The sequence below is a fragment of the Melopsittacus undulatus genome, chromosome 1 (assembly GCF_012275295.1).
Source record: "Melopsittacus undulatus isolate bMelUnd1 chromosome 1, bMelUnd1.mat.Z, whole genome shotgun sequence".
NCBI lineage: Eukaryota > Metazoa > Chordata > Aves > Psittaciformes > Psittaculidae > Melopsittacus > Melopsittacus undulatus.
Genome location: NC_047527.1, coordinates 16,204,108 through 16,226,529, shown reverse-complemented (window position 1 = coordinate 16,226,529; position 22,422 = coordinate 16,204,108).

Genomic DNA, 22,422 nt, shown 5'->3' with positions numbered 1-22,422 from the left:
CCTGGACTTGTGCAAAGTGTTCGACACTGTGCCACATGACATCCTTGTCTCTAAATTGGAGAGACATAAGTTTGATAGGTGGACCACTCGGTGGATAAAGAACTGGCTGGATGGTCACACTCAAAGAGTTGTGCTCAACGGTTCAATGTCTGGCTGGAGACCAGTAACAAGTGGTGTCCCTCAGGGATCGGTCTTGTTTAATATCTTTGTCAGTGACATGGACAATGGAATTGAGTGTGCCCTCAGCAAGTTTGCCAATGACACCAAGCTGTGTGGTTCAGTTGATACGCTGGAGGGAAGGAATGCCATCCAGAGGGACCTTGACACACTTGTGAGATGGGCTGATGCCAACCTCATGAAGTTTAACCATGCCAAGTGCAAGGTCCTGCACCTCGGTCAGAGCAATCCCAGGCACAGCTACAGGTTGGGCAAAAAGGAAATTCATGGTAGTCCTGCAGAGAAGGACTTGGGGTTGTTAGTCAATGAGAAAATGAACATGACCCAGCAGTGTGCACTCACAGCCCAGAAAGCCAACCGTATCCTGGGCTGCATCAAAAGGATTATGACCAGCAGGTCGAAGGAGGTGATCCTGACCCTCTACTCTGCTCTTGTGAGACCTCACTTGGAGTATTCTGTGCAGTTCTGGTATCCTCAACATAGAAAGGACATGGTACTGTTAGAACAAGTCCAGAGGAGGGCCACGAGGATGATCAGGGGACTGGAGCACCTCCCATATGAAGACAGGCTGAGAAAGTTGGGGCTGTTCATCCTGGAGATGAGAAGGCTGCATGAAGACCCCATAGCAGCCTTCCAGTATCTGAGGGGGCCTTATAAGGATACTGGTGAGGGACTCTTCATTAGGGACTGTAGTGATAGGACAAGGGGTAACGGGTTGAAACTTAAACAGCAGAGCTTTAGACTGGATATAAGGAAGAAATTCTTTACTGTTAGGGTGGTGAGGTACTGGAATTGGTTGCCCAGGGAGGTAGTGAATGCTCCATTCCTTGCGGTGTTCAAGACCAGGTTTGATGAAGCCTTGGGTGATATGGTTTAGTGTGAGGTGTCCCTGCCCATGGCAGGGGGGTTGGAACTAGATGATCTTGAGGTCCTTTCTAATCCTAACTATTCTATGATTCTATGATACAGTAGCTGCTGGGAATCTTCTTACTTCTTTGATTTTAAGAATATATTAAAAAAAAAAAAACATGAAAACTCTAGAATGAGGATGACTTTGGATGATACTCCAAAATTATTTTATATAGACTGGTCAATCTTTACTTGAAAAGTAATCAAACTTTTTTTGTGGGTCCTATTATGTTCACAAACTCTTTCAGAATGCAACTGATAAGAAATTTCTTTTCTTTTTAGACATCAGTTAATTACTGGCTAGCTAAATAAATTAATTTATGATGAATTTCAGTCATTTATTAAGTAATTTATTAAGTAGTACGAAGACTGTTCAGATGATCTAACTGACCTTATTAGCATAACACTAATAATTCAGTCCTTTTTACAGAAAGAGAGGACCATTATGAAATACAAGGCACAAATGCCAGTCTCTCAGCAATCTTCTTGATTTTTTTCCTATGGTGTCACTGAGGAATGCTCAACAGATCTGTCCCTTACCAAATGAATGGTTTAGACTTAGCATTATTTAGAGACTGCTTCTAGGCAAAAAAAAGTCCGTATTCACAGAGAATTACAATAGTTTTTCTTTTCTCCTTTTTGATTTGGAGTTACTTTGAACAAATGTTCACTGGTCTAGACACCACTGAAGATAATATATCCAGTCCTTTTATCAAGGCTAGCTAGTATTTGAAAGCCCTATGCAATTAAGTTAATCAAAGTTCAGTCAAATTTCATTAGACTTTAGCACTCTTGTCCCTGAATCAAGGACAGAACAAAGATATGTTTGGAAAAAATTGATCAAGAGATCTAACTATAAATATATCAGTATACCACTTATAATTTCATGTAATGTGATATGCTAGAAAAAGTCTTTCTTAAAAAAATGCATTGTCATGATCTTTTATCATGAAGTTTGAACAGTTTTCTTCCACAAGTGTATACCCATGATGTATTTTTCTTAGCTCTATACAGCTGTCAAACATTCACAGAGAAATTGCATAAGCAAAATATATTACCTTTAATAACTTTTTTCTTGTTTTCTTTTTTTGACTTAAATTAAGTAGCTTATTTCTTTCAAAATAACAAAGGGAACTACTCCTAGCAAAATCTGTCCATTGGTCTTTCTAGCTTCTTGATAATCTATATAAGCTCCTGAAGATAGCTTCTAGGTCTGATCAGTTTGATCAGGCCTCTTAAAAATATTTTCTGCATGAGAACAGAATCTGTGTAGGAAAAGATTTATCAGCTCTGGAGTTTTTTTTCATGCTTGGTTATGGAAGACGGGTGAGAGAGACAGTTCTCAGTGATTCTGAATTAGTTGGTCTGAATTACATCCTCCATACCAGGATAATGCATGAAAGCCATGTCAAGGACAGTGGGAAAAAAACCCACAAGCTCTAAATCTGAATTTTGATCCTTAAAAAAAAAAAAAAGGAAGAAAAAAAGAAAAATAGTGGCTAGCAGAAGTGAGGGCATATGTTCACAAGTTTTTTTTTAAAATATATTTCATGGCATTGTACAGTATTGTTCACATCTTGATTTGGAAATATGCATTTTGAACCTTAAAGATATCACAGAGGTAATGAATGAACTGTAGCCATTGGCCAAGGCCAACAGACAATACAGATGTGTGTTCGCTGACTTCATAATTCATAGTTCTGATCGACTAATAGATATTATTACAAAAATGTGTGAGGGTAAAATATTGCATGTTCCTTGTGAATGATTCTGTGTAAAATTAGGCTGTGTTTATCAGAAAAGCTGAGTGCATCCTCTAATTGCTACAGCACTATTCAGTGTAGAGAAACTGTTATGCTGTATCACAAATCGAGGTAAATTATTAATAACTTGTATAAATCTAAAGAGGATGCTGAATTGTAGGGTAAATTCTGGTTCAGTTTATGCTTTCTATTGCACGTCTTAATTCCATTAACTGTTTTACTGTCAGTAGCTACAAAGTCACTACCAGTTTATGCTTGTATAAATGAGAACAGTGTTCATGTATGAAAATGTTATATGCTTTGGCATACAAATCCTACATAAATTCAGCAAGTGTTTTAGTTGTGTTTTCTCATTTCTGTCTAGATGTCAATCAGACATAACTTCATCATATGACAATACAATAATTTCCAACAAATATTTTTTCATGTGAAGCTCATCAGGCAAAGATTGTTTTTTCCCCCCAATAAATATGTTCAGAATATGTTTCATTGTTCTGTGACAAATGAAAATGAAGACTGCTTATGGCTTTATGAGAGTATCCACAACAGTCATATGATTCTTCTTTTGGCAAAGTATGTCTAAGTAACCTTCCTGACCCTACAAACAGAAGGTCTTATTTGATGTCACTAAAAGATTTAACAAGATTTTCTTTCTTTTTTTCTTTTTTTTCCCCTCCCAGATGTGACAGCACAAGGAACTTCTAGGTGAAAATTCAGAAGAGATATGTCAAGAAGTACTACTCCCTCCTCAGTTCAGATATTATATCTAAAAGTTAGTCTCTAGTATGGCTACATATAACAGTTCTATTATTTTAACCTTTTAATTAGAGACAAAACTTATGATATTTTTATTAAACTATAATAAAATACATATTAAGTGTGGGTTATTTATAACATCTAAATTCTGAAACCTTTTTTATTATTTGTAAAATATTTAAAGAAAAAGAATCTTCTATGTCTAGGCTCTCTCTGATGTAAGTATTATTGAGTTCCTCCAGCAGTTGGTATGCTATAGGAAAAAGGCTGGTCCAGTAACTACCACATCATTCAATAAAACTTGCAGTTACTTTGGCACAGACTTCTACTGTAACCTAGTGAGAACTTTCATAAATGTTTGAATAGAAAAGTATTACAATCCTTGTTCACCTGACACAGTTCAAATACAAATCAGTTATCTTGCCAAAAATTCAATGAATGAAACTTAGAGTTCTTGCTTGATGACTGTTCATTCTTAGCTGTTATCAGTACTTCATACTGACTCCCATTTTCCTGTTTATTCGACATTTCCATTGAATTCAACACTGATAGAGCTGATCTATACATTCTTATTCCAGACTATTCTTTTATGAGTGCTTAATACCAACTGGGTTAGTTACTGACAGTTCTGAACTTAAAACAGTGGCCAGCCATCCAAGGGATAACATTCATAACTGTGCTTTAACACAGGAAAGTAATCTCTAGTACTTCTAGATTCAAATTATACCAGTTGGTTTATAATAGGTACTTCATGGGTTTTATGTCATCCTGCCAAATGTGCTTCTCATCACTCCATCATCATAATTAGCTTTTCAATTAGCAATTTCGTGTTTGTACAAGATTAGCAGCATCTGAATCAAATTCACTTTGCTCATGGTGGCAACCTTTGCGATGACTCTTGCTGTTAAATAACACAAATATAAACAACAGAGATATAGGACTTGAGAAACAGAATTTCTGCCTTTTACATTCCCACTCAAGTTTAAGGTAATGCAAATTTTTTTTTAATTCATATTAAATCTATATATGTTGAATAGAAGTAACCTTGAAAAAGCCTTGTGCATTCCTACCAAATTATTTTCTATGTTAATTAAAATTGATGCATAAATAGAAATTACTGAATTTTAATAAAACAGAATGTAAAATAACCTGGATTAAAATCTAAAGCTTTTTTTTTAATATATAGACTCATAGTATTATTAAGAATATAGGTATAACACCTTAAATGAAAATATTTGCATAATAATCCTGAAGAAAATTTTAACAATATAAAATAAATAATCTGATATAGCTAGTTCTAGTTAAACTTTACTCTTCTTTCTCTATGATATTTACTTTTACTTTCTATCTACCAGCTAGAACCAGACACTGTGTATTATTCTTAGTTATTTCTACCTGGCAAATGTAAATGAGAAACAAATGATACAGGCTTGTCATAGTGACAATTTTGCCATGTATACAGTTTTTTCTTGATGAACTTAATGGGAGTTTTAAAAGAGTTTTACATGGAGGCTGGTTCGTGACCTTTTGTAGGATAAATCTAACCCCAAGAACATAGCAAATCTCCACTTTCTGGACTTCTTTCCCAACTATCAATACATACATAAAAGTCAAAACAATTCTTGAATATCTGTTGATGTTTATTCATGACATTCTTAATTTTGAATGAAGGTTAATTTATAACAAATCAAAATATATAATTTTTGTGTGGCTACTTAGAGATGATTACTTATCATTTTTCCACTGGAAATTTAAGTTCCTTCCTTGGATACTGAAAATGAAGTGACATATCATTTTATCTAAAATATGAATATAGATTACTAATATTAAATCACCAGGACTAAAAGTGTGTACTAACAGACATATTTCAATAGTCATATCCTCTCTAGGATTGATCTTGGACATCCTTCCCAGGAAAAAAGTCTGTCTCTGGGTCTGGGACTTCAGTGTAATGTTCACATGTCAATCTTTGGTGTACCATAGAGATAACAGGGTTAAATACAAACCAATTAACTTAGGTTTCAAAGAAAGTAAATTGTATGTGGTTGTGTTACTATTTTTAATTCACACCTACTGCATTCAGAATAGGTGTGATACCACATGTAGCAGACATGCACATAGCTACTGTATCTGTAGTATGCATGTAGAACGTACCTATAGTGATACATTCAGAATAATTCTTATACTGTGTTAACATTTTTACAGTTATTTCAAGTATGCTTAACTGTGTTGTTAATAGTGCTGCCTATACTTTTACCAGTAACTTTAAGATCCTTAATGAGAATATTCAGCTGACTAGACAGTGTTCAGAGCTGATGCTGGAGACTGGAAGTGAGAGGGAAATTTAAGAACTCAGATCTGACAAAGTTAGAAGGAAGGGAAATAAGAGATACAGCTAACAGAGATCTTAATGTACAATTCTGCAACCTCAGCTTCCTACACTCTGTTTTCTTTTTTTCCTGTTGATCCTCTCTAGTCTACTTCCTGCCTGATTCACTTTCCTGAAAATGTTACTAGTTGCTTGAGCTTCTCTTGGTAAAAATCTATCATACATTCAGGAGTGGTAGAAGAACAGGTCACTGTGGTTACATAAAAAGAGCAATCTTCTTTTTTTGAATACAGAATTTTGCATTTCAAGTAGCTGCAAGCTGTTGTCTGTGTAATGTTTTGCTTGTGTAGGTCTCAGGTAGAGAACTGTATTTCTTAAAGGAAAATATTGAATAAGGAGCATAAACATTTTTCAGATAAGAAAGGCAAAAAATTCTCCTGGACTCATCTGCTTCCCTCCTTCAATTCTTCTTGTAGATTATTTCCTTTCCTTCCATTTTTTCATTTTTTTTTTTTCCCCTCATAATATTTTCTCATCTGGTTATTTTTCTATCCTTGAAGGGAAGACTTCCTTAAGTCTTTATAACTTAAGCACTGGATGGGATAGCTAGATCAGAATGGTTTCATTTGATAATTTGAAAACATATTTATGAACTGAAACTCCAAAACCATTTTGATTCAAAAAAAGGAATAAATTTAGAAAAATTCACACTGCACTCTTGTCAACTGCTGTCCTTTCCCAATAATTAGTTTGAGAAAAGAGCATTTGCCAGTAAGGAGATATTGAAATTGCTGACACATAATGTTTGCTGGGGCTCAGATCTTTGCTGATGCTTTGGTGTTAGCTACTTTTGTATAACTTGCCCTCACATTGCAATTGTAAAAGACATAATATAGTGAACAGAATAAGAATTAATTTAAGTATGTTCATGTGCATCTACCTTGTCCTTTTGCATATAAAGGAGTCATTTAACCTCTCTAAATATTCCTGCACTGTTAAAGTAAAGATAATATTCAGGATTTTTGTACAATGAAATGTTCATAGAAGTATATTCTGTATTGGTGATGAGACCACATATTCCTAAGTCTCTTTCTTAACAAACTTGAAACAGCTTTCTGTATTGCCTAGTTAAAATTTCTGAAGCTGCATATTCTCACTTTCAGTGGAAAACCTTTTTCACTGCAAATATTAACAAAACACTCACTGTTTACCCTCAGAATTTCTGGGGTGGTTTGTGAACTGTGTTCTTGTGACCTTGAAGACTATGTTGGAGTTTCCATTATTCCTCTTGCAAAATATAGCAAGGAATTGCAGTCCCACATCACTGAGCTGGCTTGTGACACTCATGTCAGGGGTGGTTGAGTGAAAGCTTGAAGTGTGCCAACATGCTTTTTTTTTTCTTTAATAAAAATAAAATCATGTTTCTGCTATTATAAAACATAGTTGGGTGCCACATTCTTCAGATAATTTCAGATAACTTCAGTAAACATACCACATTGTGTAAAGTGTAGACCTAGTTAGCAAAACTTAGTTTACATGAGAGGGAATGCCCACATTCAAAAAAACACAGCAAATTTAGAGGATATCCAGACATCCTTCACATTACTCCATATGTCATGCTTTTCACAACCTGGATCTTCAAAGCAAGAGCTACAGTTTTATCATCTACAGGTTTCTTAGTAATTGATTTTTCTTCCTATGTCTAAGCTAATTCTTAATGGGTGTGACTTAAAATATTTCCACTAGTCTTAGTCTCTGCTAATATCCTAAATATACACAGTGTATATACAGTGTACAAGCACTGTACAAACCAGAGAAAAAAGAATAAACCTTTTCATAAGCTTGAGGATATATCCACAATTTGTTCAGATTAAGAGTGCAAAACAAATCTGCTAATTGCTCTCAGTCATTGCATTTCAGATTGTATCGCAGTGCAGGCTTGGAGCTCACAAACTAGATTCCTCTTGAGTGAAACTAAACCATCTGATGCACCCCAGAAGCACACCAAATGCACTCTTGGCAGTAAAGAACATTCATCTCTCAGGATCAGAAAACAGTTAATCTAAAGAACCCTCCCTGAAAAGCAGATGTTGAATATTGGATTTTCATTGCCACCTTTTTTGCTCTATAGATCTTTTTCTTAACAGCTGAACTAAACTTTAATGTAGACTTATCCTAAGATTTTTGCTTTCTTCTCCCTCCATTCCTTTGGCCCAGTCCCTTAACATCTGTTTCAATCATTCCATGTATTAGGCAGATAAATAGTCACTGTGTCACATAACCTATAAACTGTATCCAAGCATAAAGTAATTAATTTCTGGGTCCACTGATGGCTAGGAGACTGAATGTGCCATTCAGACTCAATAGAGCTCAATAGAGTAGCTTGGGTGCAAACTGTGAATTGGCTAATCCATCAACCCATGTATTTCTAGTGGTCACTCAAGAAGGGTATACGCTATTCTTTCTTTACCTACCAAACATAATCAGTATTGCTCCCAGATGAGTGGGTGACCGACATAATGAAACCATTTTGAGGAGAGTTAGCAGTAGTAGAAAACTGCATCTATACTATTTTCCAATAATGCTATTATTAAGCTCATTTCACTGTTACTGTTTCCATAACTTTTCCTATTTGTGACAATGTAGGAAAAGAAGGGGGCAAAATGTGTTGCAGGAGTTGATGGGAAGCTGTGTCATATGGTAAGCAACACTAGCAGTAGCCCAGTTTCTCATTTGAGAAACTGTATTGTATTGTACTAATTCCTTAAATTCTCTGTCATCTTGTACTCTTTGCATTTCTCTTGTGTTTTTGTAGAGGGATATTTTGTTTGGTTGGTGTTGATTTTGTTTGTTTTCTGTTGTTTGGTTTTTGGTTTGCTGTTTCTGGATTTGGTTGTTTTTTTTTGAGGGATTTTTTGTTTTTCCTGATAAAAAATTAAAATCCATTGAAAACTTTGACATTTGGTGGGGAATAAAATTCTTTCATCTGAAGAAGTCTATTCACAAGTACTATAGAAATACCGTATTATATAATAATACCTATGGTTTAATAATTAGTTTTTAATAATAATAATGATTATGCCATCTGCCTAAGAATTGCTAAGAAGAAAATGTCTATCAGAACTTGAAAATTGTCTTATAGTTTCAGTAAAGCTTATGAGAAAGAAAACGAAATATATTTACTTGAACAAGTACTGAAAACTCATTGCTATACTTACTGATTTTGAAAATACACAGCACAAAGCTACAGTATTTGAATTCCTATTCACTGTAGGTGTAAAGATTTGTGACACCCCCAGATAGTTTTTCAGTTTGTAGTTCACTCCATATGATTAAACATAATCAAATGTTGCCCTTTTTGAAGATACTAGCAGGCATTGTTTAACATATTAATGACTTTCTTTAAATTGTCCATCAGCATGGAAAAAAGGAGTAAGTTTGAACTAAAAGAAGGTGAAGAGCAGAAAGTCTGTGGTTAGATAGTGTTTCTGCAATTTCATTTATGCAAAATATTAATAACATCCAATTGGCCTTTGTACCAATATACATTTAGGGTTTTGTAGAAAATAATTCCTGATATCATTGCTGATGTGATCAGTGGATTGCAGGAGGTGATGCAAAAGGGCCAAGGGTGCTGGAAACTTTGTTGTACATGTCCTCCAGATCTTCCTTTATGGCCATATCAGTCTCCTGCAAGTGCAAGAACAAGGATAAGATACAAACAGAATGACACTACAGTATTATTTGGTCTATAATGCAGATGGATATCTGCAGTGCTATCGGATCTATAAAATGTAGGCACAAGGTAAAAGACCTTTGAAGAATTTCATACTTAAGAAGGCTTTTAGCAGACACTTAATGTTAAGTTCTTTTTTGCTATAGTTCATACGCTCCATGAAAGTCATCATCACATTCTGTTGCACTTTCATGGAAATGCGTAGTGTAGATAACTTCCTATTGTTTGCCTTCTTCTGGGATCTTCTGTAGCAAACTTTTGGTTCATCTGGGTCTAGCTTCCTGTGTTGTCCTAATCCAGGTGCAATTGAAAGCAACTGCAAATTTTATATCTGAAAATAGGTATAACATGCCTTTTTGTGTCCTGATACACAGATAAACCCTCCCCCTTTTCTCCATTTTCTCTATTTATCTTTGTATTCACATTTCTCCTGTACCACAAAAGGTGGTTCTGAGATGGGATGAACCAACAAAACAAAAGCTGTTTTTTTGTTGTTTTTATAAATTTATCATTAAAAATACTAATATTTCATGAAGTTGAATTTTTCAGCCAGAAATCATAGAGAGATTTACACTGATACTAGTTCAATTAGTGAATTCAACCATAGATGGAACCCTGAAGTATCAAGAAAATAATTGAATATATTTGGAGGCTACAGTTCCCATTACAAAGGAAACTCTGAGATTTCACATAGAAATTTAAATTGAAATGTCTTTTTGGATCTGGTTGCTGAAATGTCTACTGAATTGACTGAATTTGGTTTAATTGACTGGTTGAATACACAATACAAAAGAAATGAATAGATGAAGAAAAGCTACCTCCAAGCAAACCTTTCAGTGCCCATAATAACCAACTGCAAGATGAGAAGATGCGTGCACAAAAGACATCAAAGGAACTATTCCAAAAGAGAATGAAGAATAAGTCTCCAAAAAGATATATTTTTCTAGATTATAACCAAGAGGTAGAAAATAATTCCGTAAGATGAGTGAAAATTCTCCAATTTTAAAAGATTTCATCTTTAAATGTTTTCTTCTTTTTTATTTTAATTGTTTTTCTATCTTTCTTAACACAGATTTACAAAGTTAATAACAGCCCAATCAAAGCTCTACTGGATTATTTGGGAATGACTGAAGACTTGGCTCTAGCCTATACTGCCCTTGTGATTTCAGAGTTATGGAATTCCCCACAGTACAAGTAATAGATTAGAGCATAATGTTTCAAGGCTGCACACAGAAGGAAAGGTGGCTTCAGACCTGTAGCTGAATATCAAACAAGATCGTCATTCCTGAAGAATGGGACTTCTTGTGGCAATATACCAGTGGGCAGGAAGGAGAAGAACTTAAGGTTTAAAATCAGTGGTGATAGAAACAGTATAAAATGCAGGGGCCAGTTTTGAAATATTAATTAAACTTTCTGTAATATTAATTGGTAGTGTTATATGTCATGTTGAGAGTGAATACAAATATTATATTCAAACTAAACTTTTCCTCATCTTATGTTTAGGAGACAGTGTCACTCTCCCATCATAAATTACCAAAGATTTTCTAAGGAACTTCTCAGCACATGAAAGCCTCATGATGTAAATTGAGAGCTTGACCCTAAAAATTCAGAGAGCCTCTAAAATACTATTTTCTAGTAACTTAGCTTGACATAGTTGAAGCAGCAGAATAATACTGAGAATGTTTCACTCCCCACATGCATATTGGAGGACACTTCCAGCCCTTTGACTTTTATTTGCTCTTTTTCACACCATAGAGCAGAGTGAAGCATATTAGCTAGTATTCATGGTAGAAAGCCTAATTTAGAATTCACAGCATTTGCTTGCAATATGTTTGATGCTTTAGTCAGAATAGAGGTGTCTAGAGATTAAATCTACAGCTGTTGGAACATTTTAGGATACTGGGTGAAAACAAGTTATTAAGTACAGCTTTAAAGTAGAATTAAACCTCTGAAGTGTAAGGCTTTCTTACTCTGGCATTCTAAATTTGCATATGAAACAAGTCAGGTAATAATTTAATTATTAAGGTCTTCACCCAGCTCTACATCAGTGTACCTTTGCAGCTGCACAGGGTTCCACTGGCTTCATGGTAGCTTGGGTTTAGCTGAGGATAATTTTGGAATCAAAAGATATATTTTTTTTAAGATTTAGTTTGTGTATCATTATTTAGACATTCTGTTGGGTTTGTGTCCACAAGGTTGTAGGATGGCTGTAGTGGCAGACTGAGATGAAAAGACAGACTGGCCTAGAAGTTTTAGAAGAAAATTTTTTTCCTTAAATAATTAACTGGTTTGAATTTTAGGATTTTTTTTTTGCTTCTTTTTCACATAGAGACTTCCTCTGTCAAAAACAAAACAAACCAACACAAGCATCTTAGAACATCCTTTCAAAACATGTTTTTCTTGCACTCTAATATTTTTACATACATAGTAAAGGAAAGCCAAGCTTGACATTGGAAAAATTTTTTTCAGGCTTTCACTTTCAGATAAAATATGCATGAGATGCTTAAGCCTAAGAGGTAACTTGCTTTTTCACTGTGAATTGAATTTTCAGTGAATAATACGGTGAAAAATTCATGTTATGAGATACTTGGCTTGCATCATAAGATTTTGATAGCCTATGCCTTGACTTTAACATCTCTTATAGAAAGCTGAAAACAAGATAAAAAAAGAACTAATTGGTGTATCTTCTTTATACACTTCTCTTCTTAAAAAAGCCCCAAAAAACAAAAAGTTGTGCAAAATGTAATATCTAAATAATTCTTTGACATTCACTCTAGACTGTTGAAAGTATAAAGAAAAATGACTAAATTTTCTTTTGAGGAGACATTAGCTATTTTCTCTTTTACTATGCTTTGATTAAATACTTGGGTAGCAACAGCCTTAGAAAGTAATTTTTCAACTTTACCCAGAGTGCCATCTAATGGTGCTGTTGTCTCAAATGAGAGAATAAAAAAAATAAATAAAGAAAAAAGTGTTTGTCATACTGAAGATTTCATTTTAAGGTGCAAATGAATTACATCACTACATTGGAATGTAGCCATTGATTTGTTCCGGTAGCAGAGCAGGACAGAGCTGAAGTGATCCAATCTTTATACTGCTTTTACATTGGATTAATCATCAACATAAATTCTGCTATTTTTGTGAAACAATAAAACTACAGTATGAAAATTAACAGATGAACAGTGGTAGTATGATAACCTCATTGTGTTTTCCTTCATACTCCTTTTCTCTTCTCTTTTAGATTGCTGTTATTTTCTGCAGGTCTGAACATTACTTGACTCTAATGCAGCAAAGTGTTTAATATTAAGCACAAACCTAAATTTCAGCTCCAAGAATCTGTATAACTGAAGCCACAGAATAATTTCAGAATTTAAACTGAATTTGTTTGATAAAACAGCTTGCATATACATGGCTCCTTTAAACCCTGTTATTAATGATGACACATGGCTTCAGCTGTTGCCTACAACAGCTATCACATGAACTACTTCAATTTTGTACAGATTCTCTTGGTTTGACCTCCAATCTCTTGTTACTGCTTTCATTGACAGTAAATATTACATATACTAATGCCTGTGGTTAACACATCAGGCTCACTTGCCTGTGAAGAAAAATTTAGCTTGAAAAGCCTGTACTATATAACATCTTGGCCCATTATACTACATTTACTTTTATTGCAGTCAGGGAGACCTGAATTTGTCTCACAACTGATGCTGGCTTCAAAGGAAAATTGAACTGTTAATAATGCAATTTATGTTGTTCCCCAGATAACGGCTTAAAAATTGAATTGGCTTTTTTTTAATCACATTCAATTTTATTTTTCTCAAAGAACATTGTTGAGATTGAGAAAGTACAACAGAAGGCAAACAAAATGATTCATATTCTGCAAGTCTAAATTACAAAGAACTATTTACCTGTATAGTACGGAAAAAAGAAGTCTAAGCAAAGAACCTGGAGACAGGGAAATAAAATATTTCTTGAAAGAAAAGAGCACACTAACACTAACATACATTAAGTGTTTAATAAAAAACTCAACTAGCTTGAGGGACAGAATATGGCATAGAAATTATGTAATCCAAATACTTACACCCATTCAGTAAAATAATTCAGTGAGGAATGGTTTGGGTTGGAAGGGATGTTAAAGATCATCTAGTTCCAAGCCCACTGCAGGGACACCTTCCACTAGACCAGGTTGCACAAGGCCTCATCTAACCAATTGCCTCCCTTTACCTGCTAGTCACACTCTTAATGCAGCCCAGTGTACAATGCACTTTCTGGGCTGTGAGCACACATTGACAGCTCGTGTTGAGCTTCTCATCAACAAAAAAAAACAAGGCCTTCTCCTTAGGGTTGCTACCAATCCCTTCTCTGCCACACTGCAGTTGTGTTTGGGATTGCCCTGACCCAAGTGCAGAACCTTGTACTTGGCCTTCTTGAACTTCATGAGGTTTACATAGGCTCACCTCTAAAGTTGGTCAAGATCCCTCTGGCATCCCTTCCCTCCAGTGTGTCATGTGAATCACACAGCTTGGTGTCAGCAAACTTGCTGAAGGTACACTCAATCCTGCTGTCCATGTGATAGAAAGAATAAAATATAGAAAGAATAAAAGGTTCCTTCTTAATATAGTAATACAGAAATACACCAAGCTGTCATGAGAATCATCATCTAGGTGCCAACAGGAGCTGGACTGCAAACTGTGTATATGTGGTAACTATAAGCTCCTTTGACTAGAACATAGTAACTTTCATGCATAATTAGAAAGCAAAATAAGACAATGAATGTTTCAAGAGTGGATTATTAAATCCAAACATGACTGTAAGTTTGTATATATCGCCTGTATGTATGCTTGAGCATATTTAACCCCTGAAGCATTTCCGTTATTTTTTATGATCAAGATATTGAACTGAAACAGAACAAGCTCCCTATGTATCCTTTTTTAAAAAATAATAATTTAGTTTTAGTCTCTAGAACCTCAATAGCTTTCATTCTCCATCTCTTTTTTTTTGTTTGTTTTTTTTTGTTCTAAAGATGGAACCATTAGAAGCCGCAGCAGTTTTGGGTCTTCTTTGCCTACAGCCACACTCACAAAAATGAAAAGTGCTTTTCAAATTCAACACAGAAATTTTAGGATAAAACACTCAACAGCTATAAGCTTTTTCCTTAAGATATACTGTATGATGTCTAAAAATTTCGAGCCATCCTGCAATAACAAAATACTCTAAGATTTATTTTTGATCTTCAGACAGGAAATTTCTTACAAGAAACATGGAGTCTCAAATACTACTTTTCATTCTCTTTCATGTTCAATACAAAACACATGAATATGCTGTTCTAGCTGAATGAGCCACACTTTCAATCATAAATTATTTGGGTTATTGAATGCAGGGTGTGATAATTCTGTTTATTAATTAATATTACCATATGCTTTGTCATATGTGTTTATCTAGTCAATCAGTACAATATTATTCCATTTGTATCTTATCAAATTTATAGAGGACAGAAGAGCAAAATACAAACATCGTTCTCCACTGTAAAGTGCTAAAGCTGCAAGGAATGGGGGAGATCACATTTTCGTCAAAGCAATAAGAGCCTCATGAGGATCTAACATCCAGATATCACTTTCATCCACCTTAGTCTTTAATTTTGAATTTATTAGACTTCTTTCCAAGAATTATTTTTCTCTATTTTTTTTATTCCAATGTGATTTTTTGATTTGTCATTTTTACAAAGATGTACAATGATATATGATTATAACCCTCCTATATGTTTAATAAATGTATTTAATGTTGATCACTATACCTGGGTGTCTCTCACACGATTACAACATATATGACAGAAGCTGAAGCACTGCGTAAGGACAAATTAAAAAATGTTGTTCTAGGATGTAAGATGATTATTCTGTGAACATAATGAACAATATTTAATCCCAGATGCACTCATACATCTGTTATGTACTCAAGTTGAACATTTTTCTAGTTTGTTCATTTAGACTTATTAGGTAGGTCAGAGTGAGAATTTTTATTGCTCACAAAGAAAATTTTGTTCACTGGATTTTGTTTTTTCCCCCTGCCTATGATTATAATGAAAATAGAGTAGAACATTCTTTGAACATTCTTGTCACCCTTACGCAGCAGCCTGCATTATTCTTCCTATATCTTTAAAAATAAAGACTTCACGTGCTACTGCTATCAAAAGGTTTTAGTCTGCTCATATGTCCAGTTCAGACCAGCTCAGATTCAGGTCAGATTTCCTGTTTATGTTTGTTACCATATTGCTTTTACCTATCTCACTGGTAATATCTATTAATCATTTACAAGTTGAATCAAAAGGTTTAATATTCTTATCCTTTATAGGCGGATGATTTTTTTCCCCTACCTTAGATATTTAGTTGTAATCTCCTACTAATCCCCCACCCTGTCTCAGCATAATGCTCTACATCTGAGAGAAGACGGTGTGAAATATGAATTGAATGATTTTTTAACATCTCTCTGATTTTTTTTTCTGCTAAACCATGACTACATGCCCAGTTGCATGAGCATTTAGAGACATGTTCTAGAATCACTGAATAGTATCTTACTTATCAAGACACCCAGCTAAATGCAAGTAAAGTATGCATGGAGAATATATCCAGTAACTATGAATGAAGCAGATAGAATATTGTCTCAGTAAAACGTTCTGCCAATCATCAGAGAAAATATTTGATAAGTATTTATTTGAGTAGCTAAAAACTGAAAATAATGAAAATCATTTACATTTGCAGATGAATTTGCAGTTGTCTGTAGAACTGATATGTATTTTATTATTATTAATTCATGAATGGGTTACAACTTTCACTGTTCATTCATATAACTATCTTATCAAAATTATTGGTCTTCTACCTCTTTCGTATTAACATAGGCCAAGTGATTTAAATGATAAATTAGCCAGCTATGTCTAAGGTGGCTGCTATCATCAGTAAAATGAGACATATGTGATACAATGCTTGCAATACTAATTAAAAACTTTGAAAAAGGTGGTACTTACTATGATGAGAGAGGTAAGTATAATTTCTGAGAAAAACCTGCAGTCTTCAAGTTGAGATTTTAAAAAAGGCTATCCATCATCTAAATCCAACATAAGCCTTCAAATCAGAATATATGATAGATTTTACTTCTGCATAAATTTTGCTTTGGCCTCCTTCAAAGAGGTGTATGTCATATTCTGTCCTCACAGGCAAAATTACCGTTGAGTTCATTGGGAATTTGTGCCGATGAAGGGCTTTAGATTTCTGTCTACTGAAGATTTAGGTTTATTATAATAGTTTAAACTGCAAGATAATTGTAAGGCATAGTTTTATTTCTGTCACAGTACATCCAGCAATGTTTTATAAACCTGTAATAACCAGTCAATTCCCTGCCCTCATAAGCTTCTCTTTTTTGTCTGTCCTCCTAAACAAGAGAACAAAACTGAAAACCCAAAATACCTAGTGCAACTCTCTCCTTACAAGAAGAATCAAAACAAAAACTTCATTATAGTTTGTGGATTTGACTGGCTTATGTGCTCATTTGTAAATCATACTGCTGACAGTCTTAATTTTTAAGTCATTATCAGTTCTACACAGCCCAGCATGTTGAAAAATACTAAGCATTTTGTGAAAAAATCCTCTTTCTTCTTAAGGAGGAATAATAATTATACATTCTTACAATGTAAAGGCTTGTGCAACCACTCCATCCCTGGTCTAACATTGATAGAGTGTATTTAATAAATCAGGTTTATGGCTCATTCTGAAATGGCAATACTTGGGCTGTGCTATATTTTCAGCTATATCTGTATTGAGCAGACTTCTGTTCTGTACCTCAGTGTTTGCCAGTTTTGAGATATAAATAAGGGGGTAGATAACAATGGCACTTAAACCATGTGTTTTAGAATGTGTTTGCATCACAGCATTTAAATCACCAGTCTCTGGCAAGATGCCTCACAGCAGTATGTTGTCTTCTGCTATCTTATATGTGTAAGACTAATAATTCTGCAATAAACTGCTCACAATTATGTTTAGTGCTGTGAAGGAAGTTGAGATAAAGGGCAAATGTGTTACATAACTTCAGTTACTCCAATAACTACCTGCAAAGCAAAGAAGTTGTGGTTGTGGCACAGTCCCAGAATTACGCTTCTAGCATCCATGGCAGTGAAAACAAACTGGGGATTGAATTAGGGATCAAGCTGAAGTATAGCTGTCCTTAAAGTTGTGACCTGTCATTGGTGAGTAAGCTAAAGACTAAGAAGAATGTAAATTCTGTGAACATTTTGTCCTGGGTTCAGCAGTAGCAGTCATTTTCTCTCCTTCTTGGTAGATGGTGCAGTGCTGTGTTTTGACTTTTGGGCTGGGAACATTGTGATAGCACGTATGTTTTGAGTTACCGCTCAAATGTTTTGGTTTGTCCAAGGACTTTGTGAGTCTCTTGCTCTGCCAAGGAAGGAGGGGAGGCCGGGAGGAAGCAGAGATAGGTCACCTGATCCAAGCTGGCCAAGGAGGTATTCCATACCACAGCAGGTCATGCTCAGGGAGGTAACTGGGAGTTGGCCGGAAGGGCGGGAGATAGCTCTTCCACGTCGGGCTTGTTTCAGCGGGTGGTATCGTATTCTTTCTCCTTGTTTATTTCCTCTATCATTGTTTTTATTAGTAGCAGTAGTGATTTGTGTTATACCTTACTTACTGGACTGTTCTTATCTCAACCTGTGGTAGTTGCATTCCTTCGGTTCTCCTCCCTATCCGTCTGGGAGTGGGGGGAGGGAGGGGTGTGTGTGGTGCTGCGGGAGACTGAGGTGGGGTTTTAAACCACGACACATTTGCAAGGCAGACAGAGAGACTGCATAATGTCCTTCACTCATGGAGACCTTGTGGTTATCCTTTTTAATAAACAGACTCATCACGGACTAAGAAACAAACTGTACCAGGTAAGACATAAAATACCCCCAGATTACTTGTTTTTTCTAAAAAATTAGAGGGTTTACATTCTCTTGGAGCAAAACAGAAGCACACTGTGTAGTCATTTGTTAACCAGTAGATCAGATACCTAATTTTATGCACATAACTCTAGATTTGTTTGCCCGAAGTCAAGTTTATTTACAAAATCTGCAACAGAAAGCTACACTTCCTCCTCATTCTTAACAAAACTCAGATTAGGGGGTATTAATCCCAGTGGCAAACACACAAACTATCACTGTTCATGAGGCCAATCTGACGATGAACATGTTATTAAAGTTGAAATAGTGTCTTCTATGAAAGTGCTCTCCACACTGCTGTGCCAATATGTCTCAATTCTGACACTACTCAGTGATGGAGCACTGAAATTCCTCTTACTCAGTGTTTATAAATCCAGTCTGATTAGACAGACAGTAGGAATTTTAGCAAGATTTTATGTTTCTCATAGCTCACTGAATACACACAGGCTACCAAGCACTAGCAGTGTTTAAAGTTGCCCTGATACATTTTAAAATAAAACACTCTTATTGTCATAAGCAGAAAACAGGATGTACAGAAGGTAGAATCCAAGTGTTGGGTATTAAACAGTGCTTTGTCACCTCACAAGAAAATGTCAGCAGCAGTGATTTTTTTGATTAAAAACCTTTTCAACAAGAACAATCTTGATGATGCCCACTAAGGACTTTCAGACTGTGCACATTATTTAGACACTTCCTTGCTACCTGCAATTGCCTGTTTGAAATGGTAGGTGATTTAAAGTGTTCTGATCCCACCCTATTCCTTTTCAATTTATTTCCCCAGAGAGAATGGGTTAGGCACAGCAGCTGGCTGTCACTGTGACATGCTTTTTACTCAGCTGTGCAGCTGAGCTGAATAAGGAACAAGGAGAAAAAGTCAGCAAAGTTGTCCAAAGTCACTCCATGCCCTGGCTGAAACTGGAACATGGAATCATCTTGATGCCCAGCCTAAATGCTGTAAGAGTTGTTTGCTTTTAATTAAGTACTGTATATTTTGAAAACTTTCTTGCTATCCTGTTATATTTTACTTGAGTAATTCCTTCGGGGGGGGGACGGGACGGGGGGGAGGGCAGGGAATAAAATTGGTGGTAGTTGGGAGTTAAAAAAAAGAAAAAAAAGACCCTTTCCCTCCAAAAAGACCCCATACTGTGGGATAGATACTTTGATTTACAGCAATTTCTATATTTTTGTACACATGACTGCTTGTTTCAATTCAATATTCAAGATGTGTAAATTCATTGCAAAACAGTAAAGTGGGTCCAACATGGGGATGAAGGAATACAATAAGGTCAGAATGGAGTATGGTTTTAAATGGTCTTATCATTAAATAGCAATCTATTTTAATATATTTCTATTTTAATATATTTCAATTTATGCAAACAAAATAATATTATTTTTAAAAATTACAGCCATATGTCTAATGAAAACTTTTATCAAAATAAGGACAAATAGCTCCATTCTACTTGGCCCCAAGTGAGATGCTGATATTTCTTTACAATGAGTTAAAAGTGTAGGGTTATTTCACCTCATGCTTTACTATTCTGGAACTACCTATACTATCTACTGTGTCTTGGATGTTGTTTGCATGATTTACACTCTCTCCTTAAGATTTTGTTTGTTTGTTTGTTTTAAATAAAAGCTGTTTAGTTTTAGAAATATATGTAATATCCTCTCCGAGTGAGACAGTGCTATTCAGAGACATTTAAATGAGTTACACATTAGCTAGTCTGATAATGATATATGCCCAGCTGTGTTGGTGCAGTGCTTTATTTCAACTGAGTAATTAGTAATCTTGTTGAGAAACCAGGTAACTGGCTTGGGATAAGTAATAATCTGAACTAGTGCTTCCACAGCTGCTATGTTACTTCATGTAGGGATAACTGAATGTCTGGAGCTAATTTATGTCTTGTCAGTGTATCCATGGAATTTTGCATTATTAATGAGAAGAAGTTGCAGCACTCAGATTATCAAGACCCACAGAAAGGAAAAGAACATGCTTAGAAGTTAGGAGGGGAAAAAAAGGAACACATTGACAATGGACCAAACATATGGCAGGGGAACTAAAACTAAAGATATGATTGTGAGAAATTACTGTATAGAGACTGTAAATGTAGATTATGTGAAGGCTCCACACAGAAAGTCATTCAAATTGTAAAGACTGTAGATTTGTTTTATGAAAGACTCAAATCCCGCAGTATATGCAGTCTTAGGCAAAAGAAAATCAGAGAAAGAACAAAAAACCTGAGCTTTCTGGTGTAGTGTCTGTAGTGTAAGAGTAAATACAGTAGACTGAGAAAAAGTAATAGTACAGTCACTGGGTAAGGTGAAACTTTCATGTCTTAGTGTTGCAACTATCAGGTTTCTTAAGATCATAAGAAAATTCAGGTTGGAGGAGGTCTCAGAAGCCTGTCTTCTTGATGACCTCTTCATTAATATGGGAAGGCTCACCTGAAGTCAAGTCTTCCCCAGATTGAATAAATCCCAGTTCCTCAACCTTTCCTCACAGGGCAAGGAGCTGTGCCTTCTGCCATCTTGTTGCTTCCTGCTATCTCACTGCCTCTGCTGAATTTGCTGCAGCCTTTCCTTTGCAGTGGGCCCAGAGCTGGGTGAAGTATTCCAGACTTGGTCTAATGCTAAGTACAAGGGCATAATCTTCCAGGAATGTTTTTCCTAATACAGCACAAGATGCACTGGCTGCCTTTGCTGCACTCATGCTCCTTCCTCCTGCCAGCCAACACCCCCAACTTTGTGGCAAGGGCTTTTTTCCCAGGTTTGGGCAGTTGCATTTCTCTCTGTTAAATTTCATAAGATTCTTGCTGGCCTGATCCTTTAGGTCCCTCTGGTTGGCAGCCCTGCCCTGAGTGGTACTAAATGTTCCTCTCAGTTTGGTGTCATCTACGGAACTGATGATAGTGCTTCCCTCCTTTTATTGATAATGATGTCTAGCAAGATGTGACCCATGACAGATCCTTCTGTTATTCTAAATGTTACCTACCTTAAGGCAGAGTATGACCTACTAACTATTATTTTCTAAGCCTGAACATGCAACCAGTATCTAAATGCATAATGGCATATCCCAAATTAAGACTTTTATCTTGCAAAAAGAACAAAAAAATCACTAAAAAAGTAAAATACTTCAATATCCCTACTGCAACCAACATAACTAAACCCAGAAATTTAATAATGTGAGAAAATGTTCAGATTAATTAATACAAAAGCACTGAGCAAAGCAATGAAAAAGGATTACTAACCTTTGCCAGCTATTGAGGATATTCTACATGATTTACGAGATTAAACTGCTGACTCTGTGTATTTTTACATTGCAGCATCATTGGAACAGCCTGGCAATAGTTCACATGCCTCTTGGCAAGTATTCATACAAATGACTTTGGGTGTGAACAGAGCCTGCAAGACATTATTGATGTAACATAAACTAGGCTTTGAATTGAAGTACAAGAATCTTGATTATAACAGATGATATTCTTATTTAAAGAAATTAAAGTATAGACAATCCATGACAATAGTATGGAGATGCAGATGTATTTTAAGAAAGCATTTTAGGTCAAACTGAAGCTGAAAAGACCTTCTGCCTCCTTCAGATATCTTTTAATACTGAATAACTCTCTTAAGAGACTGAGAGCCAGAAAGCCATTGAAGAGATATCAAGACCATAGGATATGAGAGGAGGCCAGCATTTCACTTTACAAAAGTCAATCAAAAGCCTGAGAATATTTAAGTAACACAAAAAGGAGTGTCATGGTTTAAACTCAGTTGG